At 41.3% G+C, this 19,906-nt stretch overlaps 1 pseudogene; it reads right to left on the bottom strand.

Moving 5' to 3' along the window:
- Positions 1 to 17,568: 17,568 nt before the first annotated feature.
- On the bottom strand, positions 17,569 to 18,668 carry LOC101987576 (annotated as a pseudogene).
- Positions 18,669 to 19,906: the final 1,238 nt, after the last annotated feature.

Raw genomic sequence — 19,906 nt, 5'->3', positions numbered from 1 at the left:
GCATAGCAGCTTGTCAGGCATGGTAATACTCCACATAGAAGTTTGTCAGGGATGGTAATACTCCGCATGGCAGCTTGTCAGGGATGTTGCTCTAGGAGAGCCCAAAGCCCAGACCATCCTGGAATTGTCAGTCATTCACAGGTCCTTGATGAGAATGTCCCTGAACACAAGAAAGAAGAGATCAAGTCATACTGTAGCCTGGTGACCCAGGGAAACAGTCATGGGTGGTGGAACCAGTAGGTGAAAGGGTATTCATGCCAAAGTCACAGGGCAAGAGCTGCCTAGTTGCGCTATATCATTCCATGCACTTGTCATTTAAAAAGACCTCAGAACTTATCTGCCCTCATGGTTGGCTACCTGGAAAATCTGAAACACTTAAGAACATTTCAGACTGCTCTTTGACCTATACCCAGGTAAATGCTAAAAAGGACACGCTGCCTCCAGGAAGCCGAAGTTAAGGTACTATACCTGGTGACTCTTGAGAACTGAACTTCAATGAAGTCAAACCAGGACTATATGGTGCTGTGGTCCACAGCATTATATAGCGACCGTGCAACTGTCAAAATCTCTAGGCTGACCCACAGGAATCAAGAGTATTACAGTAGAGGAAACCCTATTTGCAAAGCTTTGGGGGTACCTGTCTTTTGAATAGTTGTCAATTTTGTAAATCCCTTGTGAAGCCATGGTGTTTCCCTTTTCCGTAGTGGGATTTGTTCCAAAAATCCTCAGCGGTATATTAATCAATTATTGAGCATAATTCACTCATGTGTTATTTTACTGGATGACTTTTTATTTGGCCATATAATCTTGATATATAGAATATATACTGGGTGCCTTGAGTTCTCAAAAAGGCTCCAGAGAAAGGAAATTCTCCTTTGGGCATCAGTAAGAACAAAGCCACCACCAAAGCCAGACCAAATCTGGAGGCTGAAAATGCCAGACTCCAGATTTTACACTACCACAGTTTCCCCTTCATCTAGCCACATTAGATGTTATCTCTAGTGCTAAGAGATTCCCTTTAATCAGCTAGCATTTGGTGACAATACCAATGCGGATCAAGCACCATCCGTTTTCCTCCCGAAACTTATGCTGGTTGCCATAGCTACCCCAAATGGCTGTGTTCCCAGCCACCACAGGAACGGAAGTGCTTAGAAAGTGTACAGCAATGCTGCGTTTTTCTTCCTTTTTTTTTTCTACATTTACCAATTACACATTTCTAGCTTAACTAACCACAAAAATGTATTTAACACAAAACTCCTTCTCTCCCCTCCTAGAAATCATAGCCCCTTCCTCTCTTTACCCTTTTCAGATATCCCCAGGCACTTCACAGCCACACCTCCTCTGAGATGTAAGTAAGCTAACAGGCCCTGGCTTTGTCAGCCTTATCTGTCTTTTTGGCCCTGTGAGATGCATGTCTGGTCTCCTTGTTATTGCCAAAGAATTGCTAATTGTGTCTGTGTGGGTATATAAACTGGAAACCTTCTGGGATGAGAGAGAGCATTGGAGAGAACACTGCAAGAATAAATGAGACATTATGAGAAGGCATAGATGAGCAGATTCATTCCTTTACCCTCAGATAGCTTTAGCTATATCCCGCATTGCGGTAGCATTTCTTCTGGATCCTGAGAGGATTAGGAGGCTAGCACCCCAATAAAGCTTGATAACATGGATGCAAATATCTGCTGGTCTATGTTAAAATTGTCTAAGGCTGGGTGGATGTCCTTCCATCTTAAACAGAAATGGCCCAGATAATAACAAAAAAGTTAATGGATATTATTCTCAGATTTCACTGCCCCTTATCTCTGAGGTCCAACAATGGCCCAGTCTTTACAGCCAAGTTATCTCCATTGCTCTCAAAGTCTCTTAACATATGCATCATCCTCAAAGTTCAGGAAAAGTAGAAAGAATGAATAGAACTATAAAAGAATATTAACAAAATATACTCTTCAGACTGGTGGTAAATGGACTAACCTCTTGTCCTATGCTCTTCTGAGGGCCTCCGTACCCTCTACTCAGAAAAATTCACCTTAAATGAAATAGTCTATGGGTAGCCACTGCCCACCCCATGATCCCTTAGGTACATGGAGGACTGTTGTTAGATTGTTGTACTCCAATCTCTCAGTCATTAAAATGATTACAATTATTTTGGATGAGATATTTCCTCAGGTCCAAGCTGCTCAAACTATTGGGTACTGTCCACCTGACCATCCACTTCAGCTTGGTGATACTGTGTTAATTCGCCACTTCAAAACTGACCAGCTTGAACCTAGATGGAAAGGATTACATCATGATTCTCTGGATGCCCACCGCTGCTAAGGTCGTTGGCATTTCTGCCTAGATTCATCACTCTCATCTTAAAAAGTCACCTGAGGACCTTACAGAAGGAAAAATGGACCACCAGAAATGGACAGTGATTGAATATGGTCTCCTTAAGATTAAGATCTCTAAGATTCAGTGTGTTGCTACTAATCTGTTCATGTTTTCTCTTATTGGTATGGACACCGTAAGGATAGTCTTAACCTGTTAGATTACATTCATGCCCCTGAGCCTTAGTTTTGATAACCCTCATAAGCCTCCCAACTTGGACTGGCAACTTAGGTTAATGACTACAAGAGAAATTTTGGTCTCAATCAGGACTTAGGACCAGCTCAAGCTGAGCATCAATCCTTGGAATTTATTCAACCTAGGTCATATTATTGATGTGTGTCCTAGTTATGGCTTTGGCATGGATCAAGTTACTTGTCATGGCACATGCTCAAGAAAAGGATGTACAAGTACTGAGGCTGTAGCAATCTTAGTCAAGAAGAAAGCCTACAGGGTGCCTAGATCCATGCCCATATCCTACCACTGCATGCACATGTCCAAAGGACTTGCCAACTATTCTCTGACCTATTTCAGTTTGTACTAAACCCCCCTCACCCATACTTCCATACACTTTGTCCCCATTCAGGAATCAAAGGCACCTACTACCCACATCTACTCTCCCAGCTGAGGAGGGAAAAAAAACTCATTTTTCTTTCTTTTTTTTTTAATTTTGTACATTAGTTTTTTTTTTGTTGTTGTTGGGTTTTTTTTGATTTTTTTTTATTTATTTATTGAGGATTTCTGCCTCCTCCCCGCCACCGCCTCCCATTTCCCTCCCCCTCCCCCGATTAAGTCCCTCTCCCTCATCAGCTTGAAGAGCCATCAGGGTTCCCTGACTTGTGGGAAGTCCAAGGACCGCCCACCTCCATCCAGGTTTAGTAAGTTGAGCATCCAAACCGCCCAGGGCCCCCCAAAGCCAGCACGTGCAGTAGGATCAAAAACCCATTGCCATTGTTCTTGAGTTCTCTGTAGTCCTCATTGTCCGCTATGTTCAGCAAGTCCGGTTTTATCCCATGCTTTTTCAGACTCAGGCCAGCTGGCCTTGGTGAATTCCCGAAAGAACATCCCCATTGTCTCAGAATGTGGGTGTGCCCCTCGCGGTCCTGAGTTCCTTGCTCGTGCTCCCCCTCCTTCTGCTCCTGATTTGGGCCTTGAGATTTCTGTCTGGTGCTCCAATGTGGGTCTCTGTCTCCTTTCATCGCCTGATGAAGGTTAATATTCAGGGGGATGCCTATATGTTTGTCTTTGGATTCACCTTCTTATTTAGCTTCTCTAGGATTGCAAATTATAAGCTCACTGTCCTTTAATTATGGCTAGAAACCAAATATGAGTGAGTACATCCCATGTTCCTCTTTTTGGGTCTGGCTTACCTCACTCAGGATAGTGTTTTCTATTTCCATCCATTTGTACGCAAACTTCAAGAAGTTCTTGTTTTTTACTGCTGAGTAGTACTCTAATATGTATATATTCCATACTTTCTTCATCCATTCTTCTATTGAAGGGCATCTAGGTTGTTTCCAGGTTCTGGCTATAACAAACAATGCTGCTATGAACATAGTTGAGCATATACTTTTGTTGTATGATAGGGCCTCTCTTGGGTATATTCCCAAGAGTGGTATTGCTGGGTCCAGGGGTAGGTTGATCTCGAATTTCCTGAGGAACCGCCACACTGCTTTCCAGAGTGGTTGCACAAGTTTGCATTCCCACCAGCAATGGATGAGTGTACCCCTTTCTCCACATCCTCTCCAGCAAAGGCTATCATTGGTAAAAAACTCATTTTTCAAGACAGTGTTTCTCTGTGTAACAGCCCTGGCTGTCTTGGAACTCACTCTGTAGCCCAGGCTGGCCTCAAACTGACAGATCTGCCTGCCTCTGCCTCCTGAGTGCTGGGATTAAAGGTGTGCACCATCACACCGAGCTGAGGTTCCCTTAAATTAAATATGTTCCCAGCAGCTTTCTCCTTCCTTAAATTTCTGCACCTAACTTAATGGCGGATTGTTGGTTTCATCTGTACCCAAAACATAGGAATAGCTTATAACCTATCTCTTGCACCATTACCACAAGTCACTGCTGATACTTGTTCCTGGTCCAATCCCAACTTAATCCTGGGTTATATACAAGGACAGAGACTATGCATTATGTCCAATATGTCAGATCACTTGGCATCTTTTTATTTGGATAATTGTATAACCACTGTATGGAATCCAACTACCACTGACATTGAGAAAAAAACTATGTCTTCCTGCTCCTTCAGATGATTTATGGACTTTTAGTGATGGCATTATACATTGTCTATCAGTCTCCCACATTGTACATGGGACACATCCATTTAAAATTTTTTTAAATTTTCACTCATATGATCCCTCAAATTTACATCTATGATCGAGATACAGGCTGCCTACATTAAATCATCCCAGGTCAGGTAGACTCCTATTTTAAGTTCACATCTTTTCTTTTTCTTTTTCTTTTCTTCAAGAATAGGGTTTTTCTGTGTAACACTTCTGGATATCCTGGAACTCAATCTGTAGACCAGGCTGACCTCAAAGATCCTCCTCCTCTGCCTCCCCCGGCATAAGTGCTGGGATTAAAGGAGTACACCCATTTGCATGCAAAATTCAAGAAGTCATTGTTTTTTATTGCTGAGTAGTACTCTAATATGTATATATCCCATATTTTCTTCATCCACTCTTCCATTGAAGGGCATCTAGATTATTTCCAGGTTCTGGCTATTACAAACAATGCTGCTATGAACATAGTTGAGCATATACTTTGCAGTTTGGATGCTCACCTTACTAGACCTGGATGGAGGTGGGTGGTCCTTGGACTTCCCACAGGGCAGGGAACTCTGATTGCTCTTCGGGCTGATGAGGGAGGGGGACTTGACCGGGGGAGGGGGAGGGAAATGGGAGGCGGTAGCGGGGAGGAGGCAGAAATCTTTAATAAATAAATAAATAAATAAATAAAGGAGTATACCACCACCACCCAGTTTAATTTCACTTTTAATTGGTGCAGTGGTGGCTGGATCTGTGTCACTGGGAACACCAACACCAGTCCTACAAGATCAAGGGTTCAACACTGAATGCTCAAGTTAAAGAGGATTTAAGATTTTTGGAAAACTCTCTCTCTAGATTAGAATGACAAATAGACTTTTAGACAGAAGTAGTGTTACTTCTGTCTTCATGAGACAAGGTGGACTATGTGTAACCCTGTGTGAAACTTGCTGTTTTATGCTAACCAGGCATCATTAGAGAAACCCAAGCTATGGTAAGAAATTGTCATAAAACCAAATATTTAAACGACCAAGTGATGGAGGAAGGTCATTGGTTAATTAAATAAAGAAGCTGCTTGCCCTGATAGGTCAGAACATAGGTGGGTGGAGTAAACAGAGCAGAACGCTGGGAGGAAGAGGAAGTGAGCTCAGAGACTCGACAGCTCTCCTCTCGGGGGCAGATGCCTCAGAGAGACACGATGCTCCACTCTTGCGGGCAGAGGCGAGAGCTCTGCTCTCTGAGGCACACGCGGTGAAGCTCCGACCCAGGATGAATGTGGGCTAGAATCTTCCCGGTAAGCGCACCCAGCTGTGCTACACAGATTATAAGAAATGGGCTAGTCCAGGGGTGAGAGCTGAGAAAAGGCTAGTTGAAATGGGACAAGCAGTGATTAAAAAAATACAGTGTCCGTGTAATTATTTCGGGTAAAGCTAGCCTTGCGGGCAGCGGGGTGCTGGGGACGCAGCCCCGCCACTCCTATTTCAACAACCAAGAAGGAAATAATTGGTATCAATCCCTATTCATCTGGTCCCCTGGTTAACCACTCCTTTTTTTAAGCTGCTGTAGGCCCCCTGGTATTCCTCCTGATGGTACTCACTACCAGATCATGCATTTTCTAATGTGTTATAAAGTTTGTCTTCCACCAGACGGGAAATGTGAAAATAAGTTGGGCATAGTGATGTACACCTTTAATTCCAGCACTCAAGAAGTAGAGCCAGGAGGATCTCTGTTAGCTCAAGGCCAGTCTGGTGTACAGAGTGAGTTCCAGGACAGCCAGGACTACAAAAAAAAAAAAACCCTGGCTTGGGGGGGGAGAAAAAAAAGAAAATGCTAAAATACCCTCTGCTGGCATTATCAGCCCATACAACAGACAGAAATAATCATTCCCTATCAAGGATTTGAAAGGGACACATAAGGTAAGGGAGGAATAATGGACCAGCAGCCTGACTCCATTTTAAGATTAGAAGCCACCTTGTTACAAGGTCAAAATAAGTCCATTTCTATTGACTGTAAAGCTGAAGTTTGACCAAACTTTAACCTATTCCTGGAATTTGACATAATCCACACCCTATTAAATTTGACTCATAACCTGACCATACCCTGAACTATCTACCTTGATAATATGTTCTGCCAAGGAATCTTGACATGTTCTGCCAAAATGTTCTGTCAAATGGTCTTACCTGTTGTCTGCTTCTGTAAGTCACTTGCCAAGTCCTTATGTTATCAAATTCCTCTGGAAAGCCCCAGTATGTACCTTTTTCCTATAAAAAGAGGCCTAAAAAGTTAAGCCAATCCTGTTCTCTCAAATCCTGCTTTAGAGAGGCAAACTGGTACACAGTAACAATAAAGCTTGCTTAATTGATTTTAATTTGGAAAATGGTCTTTACTCCTGCTCAGTGGGATTATAATACCATAGGAGACCCCAGAGTCAGGGCCAGAGGTCCAAGATAGGCTCAGGATTTGGGAGCTTGGGACGTTGGAGACTGGGATAGGACTTGGTGGACTTGGAAGTCCAGGGAGTCCAAGATCAAAACTGCCACAAATTAATTGTCATTAGTCAGGGCTGGGCTCCAAATAGAAGCAAACCCATGGTAGACTTGAAAGGTTCCAGGTGGGAACTCAGACTGTGATGACCACAAATTTACAAATTGAATACTGGTGGAGGACCATGGTCTGTATTCTGTCAATTATATTTTAAATAAATGCTAATTGGCCAGTAGCCAGGCAGGAAGTATTGGCAGGACAACCAGAGAGGAAGTAGAGGCAGGTCAATAAGGACAGGAGAATTCTGGGAAGAAGGAAGCCCATTCCTCTGCACTTGTGAGCCTGCCACAGAAGAAGCATGATGTGACTGCCTCGCTGAAAAAGGTACTGAGCCATGTGGCTAACACAGATAAGAAATATGGGCTAATATATATTATAAGAGTTAATAGGAAGCCTGAGCTAATGGGTCAATCAGTTTATAACTAATGTAGACCTCTGTGTGATTTCTTTAGGACTTAACGACTGTGGGAACCAGGCAGGACAGAAAACCTCAGACAACAGAAAACAAAATGAAAATAAGAACTGCTGGCCAATGTGCATCTGAGATTCAGAACAATAGGTAAGTTATTCTGTTATGTTTTGGAGTCCAGCTATTTGGGGAGATATATGGGAGATTGGACATGATCATAGAACCTGTCTCAGGGCAAAAGTGATGACATTCTGTCCTGGTTTTGGCCTATGAGTGAAAGTGATCAACAAATGTCTGTTTGTCTGGTCTCCTGTGACTGTGTAAATCTTTCATCTTTTTATATTGTTTGCTTGTGTCTAGTGGACTTGTGTTTTCTGGTGTGCCCATAAGTTTTGCTGCAGATATGGGAGCTGGACCAAGTGAGCATGCACAGGTACGATCTTCTCCTCCATAGCTAATCCATCTCTGAGCTTCCTCCTTCAGTGTACTATGTCTCTACCTATCATGAACTTGTCTCCCATTGTCCTGCCCTAGGAGCATCCTGCTCACTGGAGCCTTCTGCTTAAGTCCTGTAAGTACATCAGACACTTCTCTACCCGTGCTTTGCTTCTGAAGGATTTCTTTTTTTCTGCTTGCTCTATCTCCTAGCTGGATCCCTTCTCTGACTATGGAGCTCTTGTGGCTGTGGCAATGTGGGTGCTCCAGGCAGCAAGCAGCCCCCGCATGGGTACCTAAAACCCCATGCTCTGCCACCTATCAGGCGCTATGCTGCTGGCCTAGGCTCTGAATTTCTTACCTCTAAACCTCTTTTGTTTTCTGCTTGCTCGGGTACCTCTCCCTGGTCACTGGATTCATGTTTTTAAAGGATTCAGATGTCTTTTGGGTATGGATATTAAAGTAGTGCTTCATGCTGTCCTACTTTATTAAAAAGCTGACGCTGAGGTTGGGTTATGGAGCGCCTTCTCCCACAAGCATCCTTGTTTAAAAATGTCTCTAAAATCTCTGTTCTAAGTCAGAAGGCCATCTGATCCTATAACAGAGCGATGGAGAGCAAACCAAAAAAGCTCAGCAAAAGACTGTTCTTGGGATATTTTGATGAAGAATGTGGTTGACTTTTGCCCTTGTCTGAAAAGACTGCCTGAGGCTAAAGTGAAGTTTTGGATTAATTCCATTGGCCGAGGACATCTTGGAAACAGCCTAGTAAAGATGCTGTTCTTTGCTAACTCTAAAAGACATTTATAATAAAAAGGAGCAATCTGAGCAAGGAAATGTAAAATTTGAGGTGAAAAAGGATCACCAGGGAGTGGAATGGAGCTAAGTCCTGTGTTCAAGAAGATGAAGAAATTAAGAAATGATGTAAAGAGCTGGGTGGTGGTGGTACACACCTTTAATCCCAGCACTCAGGAGGCAGAGGCAGGTGGATATTTGTGAGTTCAAGGCTAGCCTGGCATATAGAGTAAGTTCCAAGACAAGCTCCAAAGCTACACAGAGAAACCCTGTCTTGAATAAAAACCAAAAAAGAAAAAAAAAAAAGAAATGGAATAAAGGGTGGTGACCTCAGAGCAAGATTCCAGCCAGCTAACCTTCCAATTTGTGAAAATGAATTAAAGAAAAATCTTAGATATGGGTGTGGTGGTGCATGTCTTTAATCCCAGCAGAAGGCAGAGGCTGACAGATCTGTGAGTTTTGGCCAGTCTTTTCTATAGTTCCAGGAAAGCCTTTAAAGACATTGAGACAGGGTTTCTCTGTGTAACAAACAGCCCTAGCTGTCCTGGAACTAGCTCTTGTAGACCAGGCTGGCCTTGAACTCACAGAGATCTGCCTACTTCTGCCTCCCAAGTGCTGGGATTAAAGGCATGCACCACCACTGCCCAGTTTCTGGAAATTTTTTTCAAGACAAGGTTTCCCTGTGTAGCCCTGGCTGTTCTGGAACTCACTCTGTAGACCAGGCTGGCTTCAAATTCATGGAGAGCCACTTGCCTCTGCCCGCCCCCCCAGAGTGCTGGAAATTAAAGGCCACCACTGTGCCACTACTGCTTGGCAAGGCTGGAATGTTAAATACAAAGGAAATTGGTTCCCCTCTACTAAGAGCATTTCCCTTCTCTCTGGCAAAAGGGAAAAATACCCATCTATGATGTTTATTAGCAAATCAAAGCTCATGATGTCTTCAAGGCTCCTTCAGTGTCATGTCACCCATTAAAAATCAGAGTTACAAAACTCGCAAAAAGGGCTACTCAAGATGGAGTCTTTGTTCATTTTCTGGAAAGATGTAATCATAACCTCATCTCAAGGTTAGAACGTTGGGCCTTTACATTGACTGAAATATACTTTAGGTAGTGTCTAGTGCCTACCTTTTTTTAGTTAAAATTTTCCAAAATAACTTGATCCTGTGCATAATAAGGGATTTTAGTAATATGAATAATAATAAAAATTTTAAATCATTTGTTAATGTAAGTGGGACCATTGTCATTTTATAGTTGCGATGGGTCCTAGAAAGGACAAACATAAAGAGCTATATGACAAAGTCAGTTCCAGATATGGCACAATGGTTTTTCTTGGAGACCCCAGAATCTCATGCCATGCCTGTGGCTGTGCTCTGTAGCTGATTAGCGAGGGAGAGGCATTGCATATGGCTGTAGTAAATTTTGAGCACAAATCTCATTATACCTAACAGCAGAGAAGGCCCCAGGCACAGAAATCCATAATTTTAGATGTCAAGTTGATGTCCGTGCATTACTAATTACGTACTAGAAGCCTAGAGTCCTTGTTGGAAGGCTCTGTTTCTTACTACATTTCATAAGCAATTTGATGTAACAGATCCCCAGGCTATATCAAAAATAGTTTGGGGTGAAAACTTTAAAATTATCTAATTTCTAATGATTGCATTTTTTTGTTTAATTCCTTTGGCCACCAAGTAAATTTGAGAAGCAAAATTATGTTTGCATTCCTAGGCTATTATATTATCTAGAAGAAATTTTTTTAAAAAACTTTCTTGACTCCAATTTATTAACTTTTAAAAATCCATCTCATGACTATTTATTCTGTTATTTTTAAATTTTTGTTATATTTGTACAATAATGCAAAATTTTCAAAAATACAAATTTTAAAACATGAAGTAATCAAATACACAAAGGGAACTGGGTGGTGCTTGGGTTCTCAGTGCCTGAAATAAGGGTATCTCCATTTTTGATGTAAAGGATGAGATAAAATTTCTTATTTTTTTAGAAATGCAAGCATATCATTGGAAGGATGCATAATTTGACCAGGTATCAGCAAGGAAATCATCTATCATTGCACCAACTCTTTGCAGCATCCTCCTACCCATGACAGAGCTGTTTTTGGCTTTCCTCCTAGGCAGGCTCTTCCTGTTTGTGTTCTCAATGGACATAGGTGCCAGAAGTTCGGATTGCTGTCATTTTTCATTAGAATTGACACTGAACCCTGTTTTATGTGTTTATCTCTTTCAGTATGAATTCTGCCAGCAAGGTAAACTGTGAGTCTGATTTTTACATATGAAACGGACTGACCAAGCAGCTGCAGCTGTAGGGGGAGGAATTGGGTACTTGCTGTTGTTAAACTGATAAAGCAGCTAACCAAAATTGTAGTTAGTAATCAACATTCCCAGAGATCTGAAAAGGATAAATTGGAGCAGGAAGTATAATCCACATGGCTTCTGTAGCAATTAAAATGACAGAGAAATGCAGCTAGGATTTGGTATTTCTTTTATAATCAGAAGCCTTCTTATTAAACATTTTAAATGCTATGTTCAGCAGCTCTCCAGGGAGTTTGAGGACCATCTTTATTACATATACCTGATTTAAAATAAGTTTTGTTTTTAGTTGTTACTTGCTTCAGGCTTAACTTTGACAGCATTTTATAGAAGGCCTTACTTAGTCTCACAAAAAGCATAATTCTGAGCACATTAAAGAATTTGTAAGATGACTATTAAATTGCATGTCCTATTTATCTTTAGCAGTTTATAAGACATTAGTAGCTTTTATAAGATTAGGATTTTACAGCTTTATCCCTGTTTAGTTTGAGCCTTAAATTTTTCAATTGAAGATCTCTTAGCATCAAAATAAAACTTTAAACCATAAATACAGTCACAAGGACAAAGAGACTAGACATACATCTTCAAGTCAGTTTCTGCTAGCCTGAATAGACATTAGGACTTTATAGACCTTATTTATCTAGCATACCTTATTTATCAAACATATGTTGTTTCCTTTTTAAAATTTTCTAGAAACCTGTTGTTTAACACAGTTGCAAAGATATAAGTGGTTAGACATTGTCTCTAACTCTGTTTTTGTTAACCTGAGTTTACTTTTGTAACCTTAGAAATTGATCATCATATAAAAATACATCCTAATCCAAAATATTTTGAAGACCTGCTGTTGCCTCTTTAATCTAAAAAGGAGATACAATAATAAACAGAGGGCTTGGTAGGACTAAGAAGTTTTATAGGTGCTGTCTTAGTTGGTTTATACCACACAGTCACCTTTATCAAGATGGTGATGAAGGTAAATGGTGTGTACTTTTTAACCTTAGTAAGATGGCTGTCAACCACATGATTGCTTTTATCCAGATGAAGTCATCATCCAAGATGGAGGCAAGGTACATAGTTGTTACTTAAAAACATGTCTATTTTTTAAACAAGAGTTGAATTTAAGTTACAGGTACAGTATGTTGTAATAGATCTGCTTTTCTAAAGAAAAGTTGAATCTAAGTTATATTTACAGTATGCTATAGTAGGTAAGAGTGAAATATATTCTCCTTATCCTTTTGAAGAGCCATCTGTAAAAAACATTAAAAACAATCTTTATAGGATATTTAGATGTAATTTTAGGAATCACCCATGGGGTATCTTCAAAAACAGTCTCAAAGGGGAATAACTTGATCCCAAGTAGCATGCTAATTCAACTTACCAATTATTATCAGTGTAGACCAAATAATGTTACAATAATTTCTTCTTTTTTTGTTTTTTTTAATAATTTCTGTAGAGTCTTTATCAGCAAGTTGTTTAAGACATATCCTTTCTGTCATTATTAGGTCTATAATTTTCTGTAAATAAAGAGCTACAGGTTGTTGTGGAGAATTATGACATAAATAAATTTCTATAATGCCATTACCTTGTTGATATATAATTCCAATAGAAGATGAAGAAGGAAGGATAAATAATTGATAAGGAAGTAAGGGATTAATTCTATGAGCTTTGGCAGTAGCATTATTATTTTAATAACCTAATAACCCTGTCTGCTCCAAATATAACATCTCTTACAGAATTTAACCAAGAGTCTCCAGAAAGCAACTCAAAGAGTCAAATTCTTAGTAGCGATATACAGATAAGGATGTACCCAATAAATATGACACAAAATTTAAAATTTTGCCCTTTTAGTTTATTTACCCTGAAAGTTGAGCATTTATTTAAATATGAACAGGATAGGAGAATGTCTTCCATAGACTTGAAGGGAGCAGGCAAAAGCACCTTGCCCTAAGTACTGCCATTTTGACTTCAGACTTCATTTAACCTATAGGGTGAAATATGATTCAAGTTCCCAAGCCTTAGGGGAGCTCAGAACCTTCCAATGGATGACCCATCTCATCCCTAAACAATAGGAGTCTGTTATGCCCCTTAGTTCTCTAAGACATTTTGGCTGTTCTAAGAACAGGAAGGACAAATTAATCTGATTGGTTGGACTGAAAGGCTTGCATTTTGGGTCAGTTCACAATAATGGAACATGCAAGGAAAGATCCTAACTCCTGATTGTGAGACGTGTAACTGTAACTTGGCACAGGTGTGTTTATGGTTTTGCTCTTATCAACCTGGCTTCTGCCCATTTGGGGCTGCTCCTGTTCATCCTGCAGCCCTGATTGATCAGTGGCTCTGCTTATGTAGTGATTTATTAAAGACTTTGGAACCCAAAAATGTTGTCTCTTTCCTTCCTTGTGGGGCACAATAGACATGGGTATAACATACTGGATGACAAATACCCCAATAAATTTAAACAGTATAAGCTTAGGTGCTTTATATCCTGGTTGCAATTGTTTTTGTACTAGAAGATGAGCCTGTTTTAATTTTCCCCATGAAGGGGCCATTAAAAACAAACAAACAAAAAACAAATCAACAGAAAAAAAAAAACTTCTAAGCTCTGGGGCAGCTCTATTCTAGCCCATGTTGCAGGTGGCAGAGGCCCATCTGCCATTCCTTGTGACTCAGATGTTGCATCAGAGACTGAGCTCTCCATTTGGCCAACTACAAATGGTGGAAAGGGCCTAGTACCACTTGTCATGAGAGGGCTCTAAGTTCCAGATTGCTTGGGAAGGCAAGCAGTGATGGAGTCCATTCAGCCTGTCCTGCCAAGCCCCATGAAGATGTATAGAAATCTCTGTCTCTCTCTGTCTCTGTCTCTCTTTCTCCCCCCCCCCCATGTGTGTTATTTTCCTACTCTTTCACTTAAGGTTGTGACCCCTTCGGTGAGAGGCCTAGAAATTTTACCTCCTACTTCTATTTAAAGGAAATTTTTCTTACCTTCTCCAAGGGTCCTGCTCCTCACATTGTGTTCCAGTTGTGAGGAATCCCTGAAAATAAATGCTACAGTCAGAAGAACAGTCCACAAGGAGCAAGAAGGAAATCTGGTATAACATGAATTACTTTGTATTGGCTCATGCTTCTGGAGTTTTAGTTTTATAACATAGTAAAATTACATATTAAAAATAGTTATCAAGTAAGAATTATAGTTACAATATCCAGTCCATTTGTGTTCGGCAAAATTAAAGAAAATACTCAATTATTTACCTTATCTTTGTGAGTCTAAAGTGTTATATCTAATTTACTTTTTATCATAGATAAGGAAAACTATAATTTTAATTACTTAGGCTTTTACTTCCTCAAAGACCCCAGAAGGGCATAATGTCACCTAATGACAGGGACATCCAGATGCCTGGACAATCACCCAATGTTCTTTTGTAATGTTGGGGCATCCAGGTATGTCCTATGATGCTAGTATATCTGACAGGCATTTTACTTTTTTGGCATCCTGCTAGTCCAGTTTGGACAGTATACTGTCAGCAATTGAGGCAAGGACAGTTTTTTTGCCCAAATGGCTAGCTTCTGCCATAAGGAAAATAAACTCCATTTAGAGGTTCTTCAATGTACATCATCTTCTTTTGAAGTAAATTGGTGCTGACAGGAGCAGACATATCACACTGTCATGAAAAACCTTAGGTTATTAAACATATTAAATGCCATATTCTGTAAGTTTTTGAAGTGTTTGAAGACCATCTATCTATATAAATATATTGCATATGACCTTGAAAACATGCCTAACATGACTATAAATTTGACTATTATAGACAACTATTAATTGGTATTTCTTAATTATCCATTATATTTTTAAATTAGTTGTGTAAGCACAATACCCCAAACAAGAGAATAAATATACATATGGTATACCAAAAATAGCTTTAAATTTGTATCAATGAATGAAAATCTATACCTGGTACTGGAAACCTAGCCAACTGTTCAGGGCTAGTGTGGTCATGGATGTTAGAAGAGAACCTAATACTACCACGTGACTAGGCCAACACAATTCTTTCTAACCACAGTCTAAATAATTTCCTTTATATCCACAGATAAGTATAGTTTTAACTCATCAGCAAAGCTTCTCTTTGGAACAGATGAAGATCATTGCAGAAAACCACAACTGGTCAAAATATGAAAAACAACCAATAATAGGGTGCCAGCCCCAGTAGATTCATATGCAACACAAATTCTAAAATTCAAGTGTCAGGTCCAAAGGAAACTTCAATTCCCCAAACTCCAAAAGGCAGTCCAAATATCCAGAAATGGATTCAATAGGAGGACTTCTGGTAGTTAGACAAAAGCCAGAATTATTCAGGAACTTGTGAAACTAGGTTCTCATTTGCCTAAAGGAGTCATTTCCCTTACCTCTGGCAGAAGGGACATGTGGCTACCTGTGGCAGTTACCTGCTTATCAAAGCCCATGCTGTCCACCAGGGCCCCCTAGTATCACAAGTACCTGTTACACATTTCAAAGTCCATGCTAGCATCCTAGCCCTTCTCACCTGTCCCCTACCCTAAACTCCCTTCAGTTCACAGGCTTCCATGCCCCCAGCTACTCACTCTCCTTATAATCCTGTTATCCTTGCTATTTTTATCTCTCTGATCTGCCCCTGCTTCTCTCACTATGTTGTCTCTATTATCTATCCCTGATATTCTTCCCTCTCTAGTGGATAGCCATGGCCATGGCCAGTTTGCCGGCCTTGTTCAGTCTACTTCATCACTCTGCTCTGGACTCTTCCAGATGCCCCTGGCTTTACTCTCCTTGGTACTTAAAATAAAACATTCCCTTCAAGCTGGGCAGTGGTGGTACATGCCTTTAATCCTAGCACCCGGGAGGCAGATGGATCTCTGAGTTCGAGACCAGCCGGGTCTACAGAGTGAGTTCCAGCACAGCCAGAGCTACACAGAGAAGAACCCTGTCTTGAAAAGCCAAAATAAATAAAACAAAACAAAGAAACCTTTCCCTCAACCATATGTTGGAGCAGTCATGTCCTAAATGTATACAACTGTGAGCTACAATAATGACCTTCCTGGCAAGATATGCCAACTGGTGCAACAGTAGCAAGAATGTTATGGGAGTAGCCAACCACTTTCTGATTAGATTTAATACCTGCTACATGAGAGGGAGCACATACCTAGCACTGGGGATGAGGCCAAGAACATGTAGTTGGATAGGTAATGGGCTCTAAGTGAAAACGTACTACTTTTATTCTGCTAAGTGGACATAGCATCAAAATGACTCTTAATGAATGGATCAGAGAATCTCTACTCCCATCAAAGAAGCTTCTTGTAGTAGATAACAATTAACACAGAAACCCACAACAGGTCAACACGCAGAGAATAAGACTTATGAATCCTCATCCCTAAATAGGATTTCCTACCTTACACCTATCCACTCAAGGCTCAGGGGTCATTGCAGAAGATGGGCGCAGAGATGATAAGAGCCAGAGGTGGAAGATGGGCTCAAAAACAGTTTTATCTGGACGGAACAGGGCAGATGCACATATAAACTTACCAAGATTGTGATAGCACATGCAAGGCCTGCACAAGCTCAAGCCAGACAAAACACCAGGATAGAGATGGGGAGAGGTGGCCTGGAGTCTCACTTTTAGCTGAGGAGCTATTGGCATTTAATAACTGCTGGGAAGAGAGGCTGTTTTCTTTAATGCTGTGACCTCTGGTAGTTCAACTACTCCTCAGGGAAGCCACCATACTGAAGAATAGTTGACCTAGACAAATGGGACTCTAAGGTTTTTAAGGCAGGGAAGGTGAAGTTGCGTGGGGAGGGAACATGACGGGACATAGGGGTGGATCTAGTAGAAGCTAGGGGAGGTGTGGTGACTATAGTAAAAAAAAACTGTGTGGAAGTCTCAAACAATTAAAATACTGTTTTAAGAAAACAGTAAAACAAATGTCTGACCGAGACAGAACTTTTCATGGGAATATATTACCTGCCTCTTTAAACTGTTGTTTATGACAGGCAATAGTGGTGCAGCCTTTTATTCCAGTACTTGGGAGGTAAAGGCAGGCCAGTGTCTATGAGTTCGAGGCCAGCCTGGTCTACAGAGTAAGTGTCAGGACAGCAAGATCTACGTAGTGAAACCCTGTCTCAAAACTAACAACAAAAATACGTAATATCCTACAATTATAGTTCTCTCCAACTTACTTCAATTCCTTGACTGTAGGGCTATTTTTCTTTTTGCACACTGGGTTTTTAATTTTTTTTACCAGACAATACACATTTCCCTTACCCTTTAAGCTAGTGTGACAATCTTCCATAATAAACTACTTAAAGAGAAGCTTTTGTCAAAAATGGAATGAGATAGCAAAATCAAAACAAAATGAAAAGATAAGAAAAAAACCAAAACGAAACCCCTGCTGTTTTTAAAACCCACACATCACCGACAACATCCACACGAACACATGCCCACACGAACACATGCTATGGAAGTCTCCAGGGTCTTGAAATCCCAAATTGTCATGGCTCCATCGATGCCAGTACTGCAAAATTTTCGACAGTCTCACTTGTCCAGCTCATAGACAGCAGAGTGATGCTGCTCCGGTGCAGTGTCTCCAAGGCTGTGTCGCGGTCCTCAGTTGTGGCTCTCTGGTCCCTTTTGCATGACAAACATGTTGCGCTGGATGCTCTGTTTTGGGACGTCTATTTTGACACAAAGGTCAAACAGTCACGGTAGTCATAGTTAAATATCATCAGGCAGCAGTCGTGGCCAGCGGCCACAACGCTGTTCTCTGAGATGAACGACACACTCAGCAGTGTCAGTGGCAGGAACTCCATTTTCAGAGTATAAACCTGCACACTTTTTGAGGCATCAGCAACGGACACAGTGCTGTCATGGCTGACCCAGGACAGGCGGCTCCCACTGGCAGAGAAGCTGACCCCGTGCACCCAGCCGCTGGTGCCACTGCCACCAAATTCAGACATCAGCTGACCAAAAAGGCATCTTGCTGCCCCAGGGAGTGCTGGCTGGCTTCTCTCATCCATCTCTTTGATGTAGGCAAAAAACACTCTTCACTTGAAGTCACATGAGCCTGCAGCCAGCAAAACGTTGTTGGGATGCCAGTCCAAGTTGAGGACTGTGGAGCAAAGAGGCTTCTTAATGTGCTTGCTCACCCACGAGTCGTTTTCAGACTCAAAGTAACATACAGAGATGAGCCGGGCCCCACTCCCCACAGCAAACTTATTCTCGGGTGGGGACCGCTTCACAAAAGTGGCTGCGCGGTTAATCCTCAGGATCACCAGGGTAGGCTTCCAGATGCGTTTCGGTCCGCCCACAAGTGACGATGCGGTCACTCTTAGGATCCCACTCAATACCTGTGATGTATCCATTATGTTCCTTCAGCTCACGAGCCTTCGTCCACTGGCTCCCACATTGGGGCTAAGGGCAATATGGGTACGATCCCTGTTCCAGGCGTGACAGGTGATTGGCTCTAGCAGAAACTGATGCAGAGACATGATTCTTAAGTGTTTTCAAAAGTCAGAAAGCATGTTCCCAAGAGTGTTGAGTATTTTTATGAGGCCAGAAACAAATCCTAGTCTTCCAGTACAAGGAAAGAGAGAGGAAAGGCAAGGAAGCAGGCATTCGTAAATGTCTAAGAAGCATTAGTAATGGCTATTATTTATTTTCATTATCATTTGAGCAGCTGCTCTTGAACCTAATAAAAGCCAAGTAGACGAAGAGTCTTCTTACTGCAGCTGGGGAAATCAAGACACCGAGAATCAACTTTCCCAGGGTCACCCGACAAAGTGGCAGAGTCAAATGAGAACTTTGGTGGTCCTACATAAAGGACTTTATGTAATGAATAGTAACGCAGAAAAGAGCGCAACTTTGGCGGGAGGTGGGGGTGGAACCGAAGAATCTTACGGTTACTCGGAAAGATGGCTTTTCTCTTGTTGGGGAGGGTCCCCCAATAACTGACGGACCACAGGCTGCTGTAGACAACACTCTGGGGTCGGGTCGGTCCGGAAAGCCAGAGCGGAAGATTCGTGGACTCTGGTCAGTCGATGCGAACAGGCTCTGGCCGGCACCGACGGAGGAGAGAGGCCCAGAGGAAGCGGCTGACAGATCCCGGAAGTTAAGGTCTATTTTATTGTATCCAATAGATACTTGGATGGTTTCTAAGACTGCCCTGCTTGATATGAGGAATTTAGTTAAACGCTGAATTTTAAAATAAGTTCCTCTTAAAGTTTTATGCAACTAGAGACGCTGTCTGAAATGTACTTCTTAATATTAAACAAAACATTGTGTAGATTCTATTCTATACTATAGAAGTTCTAAATTACCTGAAAATAGTTTCAAAAGTTGCAGCTACAAATTTAAGAAGACAACGTCTATAAAGAATGCATATATAGTCACACAAAAGAATATTTTATTTTGCTCTAGTTATTCTCAGTAACAAAAGGGGAAGAGGAAAAGAGCCCAGCCAGCTCTTTGGCTCATTAGTTAGACAATCCTGCCCCCTAGAGGCATAGTAAGGAAAACGCAGCATGAATTCCCTATTCCTAGCGAGAAGGTTGTTTAATTTTATTTGTGAGAATGTTCTCAGTGCTGACAGGAAAAGATCGCTCAAGTCATATTAGATTAATACAACAAATAACTGTGATTGTGTGATGAATCCCACGAACCAGCTTCTTTAGGAAAGCAAAGAACGCTGGGAAGAAATCAAAAGCCCCTATACAGCACTGTGTCTCCATCCCAGGAGCTCTGGGTCCATCCT

The sequence above is a fragment of the Microtus ochrogaster genome, unplaced genomic scaffold, assembly GCF_000317375.1.
Source record: "Microtus ochrogaster isolate Prairie Vole_2 unplaced genomic scaffold, MicOch1.0 UNK57, whole genome shotgun sequence".
In the NCBI taxonomy this organism is placed as follows: domain Eukaryota; kingdom Metazoa; phylum Chordata; class Mammalia; order Rodentia; family Cricetidae; genus Microtus; species Microtus ochrogaster.
Note: the sequence above shows the minus strand (reverse complement) of the source record. Positions and strands in the feature narration are given on the sequence as shown.